The sequence below is a fragment of the Phacochoerus africanus genome, chromosome 4 (genome assembly GCF_016906955.1).
Source record: "Phacochoerus africanus isolate WHEZ1 chromosome 4, ROS_Pafr_v1, whole genome shotgun sequence".
Taxonomy (NCBI): domain Eukaryota; kingdom Metazoa; phylum Chordata; class Mammalia; order Artiodactyla; family Suidae; genus Phacochoerus; species Phacochoerus africanus.
Window position 1 is genome coordinate 57,278,803 of NC_062547.1, and position 12,004 is coordinate 57,290,806.

Sequence of the window (12,004 nt, forward strand, 5' to 3'; positions counted from 1 at the left end):
TTAGAAATACAAAGACTAATAGAAAATCATAAACTAGTAATAAAAAATGTTAACACACCCCTCCATATTTTAAGATCAACAGGATAGACAGAAAAAAAATTAAATTTATGATAAAATTATTATTGAAGTCAAGCAAATTTAATTTAAAATTCAATTGCAGAAGCTAAATCCAATGCTATGTCTGAGCACACGTAATTGAATCAATGGAAAGAAGGATTTTATTCCTTACTTTGAAATCAATTGCAAAACTTAACTTTGTCCTAGATCCATTAACATAGGCATTGTAATTCCAATAAAGTACCAGTATGTATTTTATATATTAACTATAATATTATATAACTAATATAGTTTTAAAAATCAATAATCTATGGTAACATATGCCATAACACTTTAGGACAAATATCCATAAACACTTTAGGACAAATATCCACAAACGATAACACTTTAGGACAAATATCCAAAATTTCATGAAGACATTTTTAATATTATTTTGATCTATTTTTGCAGAAAACTGAAAAAGTATAAATTTCAACTCACACAAAATCATGTTCCAGTGGAAGATGTCCTGCCAAGCACCTATTGCCTAGTGAAGATGATCTGGAGACCATACTCATGGAGGTAGTGTGAGGAAAGGTGAAACAGAAGAAATCAAAAGCTCAAATATTCCTCATGATGTTATAGTACTGAATTAGTCAATGTCCTTGGTAAGGACATTGGGTGACTGGAGAAAGCGAAAGACACAGAGACAGACAGAATGATTGAAATTGATTCTGGGAAGATACACAAAATAAAAACTGTAAGCATATTGCCATTAAGTGAAGTTGAAGACAGTGATAAAGAAGAGTGGTTGCTGCCGAGAACAAACAGTGGATTTATGTCTTAAAGCAAAGTTTATTTGCAACAGAAGGAATTTATTTTGGATTATTTTTTAAAATGAATGCTCAAGTAAATGTATCAGACTTTCAAGATTATACAACATACCCCAGAATTTAACACTCAAAGAATTCTCAAGTATTTTCTATGAGTCAAGGCCATGTTCTTTTCAGGACAAAGGTCCTGCTCTAACTTAGGAAATACTACAAATAGCCTCTCACCCCAGGAAAGTAAACTTTTTTCTTAACAAATTCTAGCTTTGCTTGATAAGATGTCTCCCTGAGCAGTAGAAATTTCTTAGTTTAGGAAAAAAGCAAGAGGAAGCCCCAATTTGATCTAATTGTTTTTCCTTTGAAATTGAGCATCAGAACCAAGAGGATGGGTTTTCCATAGGAAATTCTGAGCCTAGATCATTTTTGAGACTAGGCAACTGCTGGATTAACCCTGGGTAATTCCATAGCAGTCACTTGGAAATATGTCTCACTGAAAATTATAAAGTTTTAAAATCAGCCCAAATACCCACGGGGCATCCTACTGCATGGAGTAAAATAATCTTAATTTCATCTCCAAATTTTGTTTGTAATCTCATTAATGATTATATTCTTTAGAGGCTCAAGTAAGTTTAGAAAACTTTCTTTCCCCAGGAGACTTTTTAAAATTAAAAGTCAAGGATTTCAACTAGCACTTTTTCTTAATAGTGATATAGACACAGAGGAAACATATCTGTATTCATACATATATATATATATATATATATATATATGCACATGTACTTGATATTAGTGTATTATTTGTTATTTTCTAAATTTTTTAATTTTTTAAAATCTTTTTAGGGCTGCACCTGCAGCATATGGAAGTTTCCAGGAGGGGTCAAATAGGAGTCATAGGCCGCGGTCTACATCACAGCCATAGCAACACCAGATCTGAGCCATACCTGTGAACTATATAATACGGCTCAAGGCAATGCTGGATCCTTAACCCACTGAGGAAGGCCAGGGATCAAACCCACATCTTCATGGATACTAGTTGTGTTCTTAACCAACTGAGACACAAAGGGAATTCCTTGTGTATAATTTATAATCATGCAAACCTCAGGGCTACAGCTGGCTAGCCTACATTGCTGGGGAGACCTGAACTCAGACACTGCTGATTTTCAAGGGGTGACACTAATAAATGTAAGGATTTTTTTTTTTCACATACAGAAATCCATGGCTGTGAAATCTTAAAGTCCACCAGTGCTGCTATTCATGATTATGTTGTGTATGGCACAAACACTTTGTCCAGGGTTATGCGAGGAGTCTGAAATACACTATCCACTGCACACCTCCGAAGTGTGTCAGGGGATGCATTAGAATTAGGGCACTGGAGAGACTTTGGCTAAAGTAGTTCCTCAAAAAGTTAACTTTCAATTTTTTTTTCTTATACGCAGGACATATTTTCTCTAATTAACACAAAAATTCTTATAGCTAGCCTTAATTCTGCTTGCATAATATGTGATGCACTTCCACTTAATTTTTTTTTCTTAAGGTTTCATTTCCAATCATAGCCAATCACATATTGGTTTACCAAGAAGATAAATTCTATGGCCTATTAACAACTTTCTCTTGTTTTTGCATATGCACTGTCTCCTTCTCCTATTGTCAAACCGTTCCTTTCTTTTCCTGATAAAATACAATTCAGTTTACAAGATCCAGCACTCACTTTAACCCTTTTGTTTTTTTTTTCTTTTTCTTTTTTTTTTTAGTTTCTTCTGGTCCCAAGATTAGTTATTAGTCTCCTACTCAAGGTCCCTGTGCCAGTTTCTATGAAAACATATTTTTAGCATTAGGTATGTAGATGGTACTAGGACATATTATGTACCTCCTTCCTTTTCATCTTCATAAACATTTAAAGTTATGATTTTATATAATTATAGCCTATGCTTTAATCCTTAAATTTATATTACAAACTCATTTTCAATATGCCTAATCTTTTTATTCCCTTATTTATTAATCAAATATTTATGATGATGTGTTAAGATAATCTAATTCTTCACAATTTCTGTGTTATGCAAAATGCTAAATTATTGGAAGGTTCCTTGTGGCACAGACAGTTAAGGACCCAGTGATACCATAGCTGTTGTACAGGTTGCAACTGCGGTGGGGGTTCAATCCCTGGCCCAGGAACTTCCACAAGAAGCAGGTGCTGCTAAAAAAATGGTAAATTATGCAATCTATTGAAAAAGGTCACCTAGAGAGTTACCGGACACCTCAAGCTGCATTTATGCTAAGAAAAGTAGGACAGAATGAGAAATATCATGGAGGAACAGCAAATTATATGAAAATAGAGAAGGATTGTAATATTTTAATTTGTGAATATGGTAAATAGAAAGATATTTGTTTTAGAGAGCATAAATAAAGGCAAAGCAGATATTTTAAAAATACATTGTGAACAGAGGGAAAAGAAAAGGTAGTGAGGCAAAACGAAGAAAAACTAATGTCATTTAAAGATATCAATGATGTCTATTCAAATGAAAAATATTTTAAATGATTAATTCATCTCAGTGTGCAAGCAAAATAGCAATATTAAATTCAGGGAAGTATTCTGCCATCATTGTATTTTAAAAGAGAACATGTATATACTTATGAATATATTTCCTGGTTTGCCAACTAGACTCCTGTTCCTGTTTTCCCTATGTATGTAATGTATCAGTTCCCCCATTCCCCATCAGAAGTTTCCCAGTATTATATCAGTGTATTAATTCCTTATTAGATGTTTTACGATATTCTACTCATGTCTCCATTCTTTATCAGAATATTCCTAATATTATATCATAAAATTTCCATATTACCATGTGGTCCACAGACAGATTTTCAACATCATGTGTTTCATTCACAATTGAGAACATCCCAAATCATGTCACTTTCCTTATTTACCATTAGAAAATTCCACTTATTATGTTAGTGGCTCCATTCCTCATAATTTTCCTAATATTGTGCCAATCAGTCCTCACTGAATGCCATATCAATGAAAATATCCCCATCAACATTTCCTGATATCAATGGCCCCATTCTCATTAAAAGTCTTTCAATAGTCAAAACTCTCCATTTTGTCAGAAGTTTCCCAGTTATTATTAAAGTGCTACCCTATAAGAAATATATCAATAACATATGATTGCCTTAATTCTTCATTTGATGGTTACTGATATTATTCCAATGCCCACACTCTCGTAATATTTGTGTCCTCAATCCTTGATAGCAGATCTCTGCCATCATACCACACCATCATCATTCATCCATATTTCTCCATATTAGGCTGTGGCTCCTATTCATCATCCTAAGTTTTAAAATTTGGAAGTTTCTCAATATTTTATCTGTGTCTCGTATTCCTCAACAGATGACTTTACATTTTACACCAGTGCATGCAGTCTCTATCAGATATTTCCCAATAGACTAGCAGTTTTCACTTTTCTCATAATAAAGTCCCCAATATTAAATTAGTGACCACATTTTTCATTGGACTTTTTATAATATTATAACACTATCTTACTTCTTACCAAAAGTTTTACAATGTGACAGCACTGCCTCCATTCCTTAGTTAGTTTTCCATTCTTTACTTAGTTTTCCAAAATTATGCTTGTGTCTCTACTCATCAGAGTTTCTCCATGTGACACCAGTGGTCCCATTTCTCATTAGAAATATTCAAAATAAATATTTTTGAGTATTTCCTTAATTAGAAATTTCCCAATATTATGAATTATGGGAGTATTGTTATGGGAAAATTTTTCATGATTAGAGGCAATAGTGTAATGTGGGAAATGTGATGAGTGATGCTGTCACTAGTGTAATATTGGGAAACTTCTGAGGAGAAACGAGACATCAATATACCATTGAGAAACATTTGGCGATTCCTAATATTTTCCTTGTTCTCATTTTCTATCTAATTTTTCCAATAAAATACCAGGGTCTACATTCCTCACAGAAGATGCTCAATATTATACCACTGGTCTATTCATTATAAGTTTCTCCTTATTGGATCAATGCTTCATCAGAAATTTCTCTATATGATATAGAATGCCCTTTCATCCTTGAAAATTTTATTTTATTATACCACTGCCCCAATCCTCATTAGAAAGTTACAAATATCATGACAGTATCCATAGTCTTCATTAGTTATTTTCTAATATTATTAAACCAGAATTGTCCCTCATTTGAAATGCTCACACTTCTAAATAATTTTCTTTATCTGATACCAGTACCTACATAATTCATCAGAAGATTTTGAAAATTGAGTTATAGCACCCATTCCTCATCTGTATTCCCATAATTATAAACAGTGCCTCCACTCATCAGAAGGATCCAAATAATATAGCAAAATACCACTCTTCATCATAATTTTATGTTTGATGACTGCTCTTATTTTTCATCAAAATTTTTCAAAAGTATACCAGTGGTCCATTCTTCATTAGAAATTTCCAAATATAACAGTGACATGATTACTTATCAGATGCTTCAGCATATGGCAATATTTCCTGTAGTCCTCATCAGAAGTTTTCAAATATTATACCACATCTCATTCTTCATAGCAATTTTCAAATAGTATGTCAAATGTTATTATCAAATATTATATCTTCATTAAAGCTTTGATTTTGTTTTTTTTAATTTTTTATTTTATACCAGAGCACCATTCTACTTTGGAAGTTTCCCAATATTGTAAGAGTGCTCATCTTTCTTGTCATAATTTCCCAATATTAAACCATCATCCCTTTACTCTTCAATGTGATGACTCCACAAACATTCTCTTATGAGAAGTTTTCAAAACATACATTAATGTCTATATTTCTCATTAAACCCCCCAATATTATGTTCCTAATATGACTATTCTATTTCTTAATATTATACAAGTGTCCTCATACCTCATCAAATTTATAACAGTGTATCTCAAATTTATATCTGTGTCTTTGTTCCCAATACTATGGAGTACATTCTACCCTTCATACAATTTCCTCAATATTATATGAATATCCAATTCCTTATTAGAAGTTTTTCAGTATTACGATAGTTCCTCCATTCTTCATCAGAAATTTTCTAATGTCATGCCAGTGCTCCCATTGCTCATTCAAGTTTTTTTTTCTTTTTTTGCTTTTTAGGGGCACATACATGGCATATGGAAGTTTCCAGACTAGGAGTAGATTCAGAGCTACAGCTGCTGGCCTATGCCACAGCTACAGCAGCGCAGGATCTGAGGTGCATCTGAAACCTAAGCCGCAGCTCATGGCAATGCCAGGTCCTCGACCCACTGAGAGAGGCCAGGGATCCAACCTGCATCCTCACGGATACTAGTCAAATTAATTTCTTTTGTGTCACAATAGGAACTCCTCATTCAAGTATTTCTAATTGTATATCATGTCTTTATCCTCATCACAACTTTTGCCATATGATTTCAATGCCATATTCTCTTCAGAAGTTTCTAATAATATGCCCGTGCCCTCAATTCCTCTTGAAAGTATACCCTTTATTATTCCAATGTTTCTATGATAATAAGATAATTTAAAGTATTATTTCAGCAAACTAACTTATTATTAGCCCTTTTTAAATGCCACAGGAATGTCACTTTTCCTCTTCAGAGCATCCCAATGCCATTTCAAAATGCATTTTTCTTCAGAAATTACTCTATATTATATCACTGATTCCATTCTTTACCAGAGGCCTATACAAAAGCATTTCATAATGAAAGGTGGCAATAGTATAATACAGGGGAATGCATTGAGATATCTCAGTGTAGCTATTCCTTATCAATATTCTCTGAATATTTTACCAGTGTCCCCAGTCATCATGAGATGCTCACATATTTATGTTTGTGAATATTATTTCTCTTCAGCTATTCTTTTTTTGGCATCTTAAAAAATATTATGCCAATGTGCCCATTTCTCTCCAATAGTTTCTGAGTTCTATATCAGTGTTTCATCCCGTCAGAAGTTTGTCCATATTATTGAAATGTTCTCCTCTCTTGCAGGAACTTTACCATTATCTTACCAGTGTTTCTTTTTCTTATAGGAGGTTTTTTAAAATAATATACTAGCACTTCCCTTCTTCATGGAATATTTACAAATATTAAAATTAGTGCCTTGATTGCTCACAGAAATTTTCCAATATTATATCATCAACTCTGTTCCTCATTATTTTCTTCATATGATATGTGTCCTCTGCCTTCTGCCTTCTGATATTTCTCAATATCTTACCAGCAATCCCGTTCCTTATCAGAAAATCCCTCATACCATATTAATGCCCTTTCCTCATCAAAAACTTTTCCATATTATACCACTATTCCCATAATTCACTTGAAATTTCTCCATTTGATACTATGAATTCCATCCACATAAAATTTTCTCAAAATTTTAATAGTGAATCCATCTCTCATTGGACATTTTCTAGTATTATGATTTTCTCTAATTCCTCACCAGATCTTCTTCCATGTGATACCAGAAGCCAAAATCCCCGTTAGAAGTTTCCCAGTTATATATGAATACTTCCATTTCTCACCTGAAATTTCCCAATATATTACAGATATCTCAATGCGTTCCCCTATATTATAGTATTGCCACCTTTCATTATGAAATGTTTCTGTATAAATTAATACTTCTTCCATTCCTAATTAATATTTTTATAAATGACAATGGGTACATTTTTAATATCAGTGCTTCTATTATTCAGCAAATGTTGCCCAATATGTAGTGCTGCCATTTTTTATCAGAGACTTCTCAACATTATACCATTGCTTCATTCTGTTTCAAAGTTTTCAATACTACACCATTCCTTGAAATATCATCATAATTTTCCACATTTTATTAGCCTACTTCTGTACATAAAGTGCAAAATGCGATAATTCTATATGCATATGCGCTGTGAAATTATCATCACAATATGGTAATTAACAAATCCATTACCCCATCTTTCTTTGTGGTAGGAACATTTTAATATCTATTCTCATAGCAAATTTCAAGTATACAATGCACTACTATTAATGATAATTGCCATGTTTTACATTAGATCCCCAGAATTTATTCATGTTGAAACCCAAAGCTTGCATTCTTTGACCAGCATCTTTTCATTTTCCACCTACTCTACTTCACCCATGCTCAGTCCCTGGTAACCAACACTCTATTTCTAAGATTTCAAAAATTTTTTTTAATGTTACATAAAAAACAATATCATATACGGTTTATATTTCTCATTTGATTTATTTCACTCAGAATAATGTCCTCAAGGTCCATCCATATTGTCACAAAAGCCAAGATTTCCTTAACCCATGTCAAGGTAATTTTTGTGAATGGTACAGATTGGTGTCTGACTTCATTCATTTGCATGTGGATGTCCAGTATTGTTGACACCATTTATTGAAGAGACTATCCTTCCCACAGTGAGTATTCTTGACTCCTTTATAAAGTATGGAAGAGAATCCTTAAGATTGCATGCCTTTGCTGGATCCTAAAAAAATCAAGCCTTGTGGCAATAGTCTACCAGTTGATTTCCTTAAGATGATGGTGAGTGCTCAAGTTTGTGTACCCTCTCCCAGTGCCCCAGATTTAGGTAAGCTTTCTGTGCATGCTCACTATGATCTGCAATGTATTACTCTCAATATCCATGGAGGCACACATAGAGGGATGGCCTAGGGTATGTGTGAATGAAGCACAGAGAATTGGGGGTGTCCAAGACACAGTTGGGATAAGTTTGTAGGTTTGCAGATGAGGCATTCATAATGGTTTGAAAGAGGAGTTCAAAGAAGTTGGCTATGTGGTTAGTAGACTCTATGTCCTTTTGATGCCCTTCCAGACCTCTGGCTTATGATTTCCCAATCCCCTCCTTCTCCCTCATCCCACAGATCTCTCAGAACACTTTACTATTCTAAATGAGGTGAAAAAGAAATGGGTCCCTTTGGCAGGACTGCACAGCTGGGGAAAGTATGTTCTCACTTAAACACTCTCCCTTTCCGGTGTCAGAGGATTTGCAGGTCAAGGAGCCTCTCTCTTGGCACTGAGCTGTGTCACTTTAGTGAAGGGTAACACAGATAAAGTTAATCTGTCCCTTTAATCTTCATTAACGATTCATATCTTAGATTTTTTTTCTTCAGTTTTGTGCTTCTCCTCTTGACTTCCACAAAAACACTTTCATATGTGAATGACTTTAATCATCAATATTCTTTGAGGTTAAGACAGCCATTTCAGAAGTTTACTAATATTAAACAAACAAATAAAACAGCCTTATCAGAGGGTCACATTATTATATGCCTAATTAGTCTTTCAAAGAATTTTCCCATATTATACCAATCTCCCTATCTTCATCAGATATTCCAAAGTTTTCTTCAAATTCATATTTTTTCGTGTCTTTTTAGGGCTGCACCACAGAATATGCAGGTTCCCAGGCTAGGGGTTGAATCAGAGCTGTAACTGCTGGCCTACACCACAGCCACAGCAAAACATGATCCAAGCCATGTCTGTGACCTACACCTCAGCTCACAGCAATGCTGGATCCTTAACCCACTGAGAGAGGCCAGGGATTGAACCTGCATCCTCGCAGATCCTAGTCAGATTCATTTCTGCTGAGCTATGATGGGAACTCCAATTTTTTTTTTAATGGCTGCACCTGCATCATGTGGAAGTTCCCATGTTAGGGGTTGAATTGGAGCCTATGCCACAGCAACATCAACACTGGATCCAAACCACATCTACAAGGTATTACACAGCTTACAGCAATGCCGGATCCTTAACACACTTAGTAAATCCAGGGATCAAACCTGAAACCTGACAAAGATTTTAGGTCCTTAACTGACTAATCCACAAAGGGAACTCCCCACTGCATTTTTTCATCATCAGATTATATTCAGTATCGTAAGTGTCCTGAGTTCTTAGAGTTCCAACTGTGGCACAGCAAGTTAAGGATCTGGCATTATCTCTGCAGTGGCTTGGGTCACTACTGAGGGGTAGATTCGATTCCCACCAAGTACAGTGGGATAAGGGCTTGGATTTGATCCCAAGTCCAGGAATTTCCATATGCCAAAAAAAAGAAAAAAAAATGTGTCTTAAGTCCTCATCAAAAATTATCTGTAACATCCCAATGTTTCCATTCCTCTTTTGGGGCTTAATTTGTTTTTATTATAATAAAAAAACATGAAATTTACCATCTTAACCATTTTAAAACTTGTAAGAGAATAGTATTAACCATATGCACATGGTTGTACATTGTACATGTAGATTTTTTTTTTCATTTTGCAAAAGTTCAACACTGCATCAATTAAACAATCTCCCATTTCTCCTTTATCCCTTCCCCTGGTAACCAATATTCTACTCTTTGATTCTAAGAGTTTAACTTTGCCAACATCAACAAAGAGATATTTCTTCACTCAATGAGTGAATAAAAAACCAATATGTGGAAATACAAAAAACATTGTCAATATTCTCCCTCACAAAAAGAAACATGAGGAAAGAAGGGAAGGTTAGAAGAAATCTCAAATGAATGTATTAAAGTATTTCTTTTTTTGGCCATGCCCATGGTATATGGAAGTGCTCAGGCAAGGGATGAAATCCAAGCTTTGGCTGCAACCTATACCGCAGCTTCAGCAATGCTGGATCCTTAACCCAGTGCTCCCTAGCAGGAACTCCTAAAACATTTCTTTAAGTCATGGTTTTCCATCAAAGCTATCACTGCTTTCATGAACAGCAATACAAATGGATGATTATTTACTACAGAAAAATAAAAACAACTAAATAAGTGAATACAGCAATTATTTACAACATAGATTTAACAAATAAGTTGAAAGATCATGTTCAGAAAAGAAAAAAAATAGGCACCTAGTTTTACTGGATTCTGGGATACAGAGTTCAGAAATGTCACTTAGTTTATTTTCTTGGATTTATAAATAACTACAATGATTTTTAAATGTTTATATATTTATCCTTTTAAAAATGCAAATGTCAGCGTTCTCATTGTGGCTCAGTGGTTTAAGAACCCAGTATAAGGTCCATGAGGATCTTGGTTTGAACCCTGGCCTCACTTACTGGGTCAAGGATCCAGTGTTGCAGTAAGCTGCAGGTAGATCACAGATGCAACTAGGATATGGTGTTGCCTTGGCTGGAGCTCTGATCCAACAGCTAGGTTGGGACTTTCATATGTCATAGGTGTGGCCATAAAAATATAAATAATGATTTTAAGATAACAGTTTGAGAGACAATATTTCCAGACTGCCTCCCTGGCCCTAACCCACTCCAGAATGGAAAAATAAAAGGGAGAACTTAACCTGCTGCACTACAAGGGAACTACAGTATTGGGTATTTTTAATGTAAGCAATGTCATGTTCTATGTACATTCCAGACTCACGTTTTAGGAATAAAAAAAAAATCCATATTTTGGTAAATTATAGTATATTTATAAAAGGAAAAGCTCTCTATTAAAATACACTTTTCACTGGAAAAAGTAAATAAAACAGACAAATGGATCTACACAAAGTAAATATTGATTTTGGTAGATTTTGGTGTAAGACAGTCCATAATAAGCATATTTTCCCTTACTCCCACAGAGCTGCTTATCTTCCAAGTTAAGAATTTAAAAATATTTTGAGATTAGGTTGACATTTGTTTCTCATTCCATGTCATCTTCAGTCAAGCTCTGCACATTTAAAGTTCTCTGATTAATTGTTGGGAACTTAGAAGGATCTGGAACACTGTGGGTGGAAGAGTTTTCTGTAACGCTTGCAGTAACTGCTGTTACTATGTCCACATGTAGTGATTGCATTTGTCAGATGGTGCACACCATCCTCATATTCACCATGAGCTAGTAACTCTTCACCAAGCTGTATTTCTTTGAGGAAGAATTTCTGAACAGCGTCAGCATCTATAAGGTCAGGTAATTAATTAACTTACACATGACACATAACATTTTAAATCAAGTAGATAAATCTATGTCATTAAAAATAATCATGAACACAGAATCTTGGAACATCCAGCTCTCCCCTTAGCAAGCTTTTGTTTCTTTCTTTGTTCTTGCACACTTTCTTGAAGTTGGGATTACTCCATCTCTTGCAGGTCAAAATAAATGCAGTACCTGATAAAAAGAGTCCCACATAGGCCAGTGGCGATGACACTGTTCAGGCCCACCAT

General features: G+C 34.5%; 1 pseudogene; it reads right to left on the bottom strand.

Moving 5' to 3' along the window:
• Positions 1-11,486: 11,486 nt before the first annotated feature.
• On the bottom strand, positions 11,487-12,004 carry LOC125124207 (mitochondrial import receptor subunit TOM20 homolog; annotated as a pseudogene).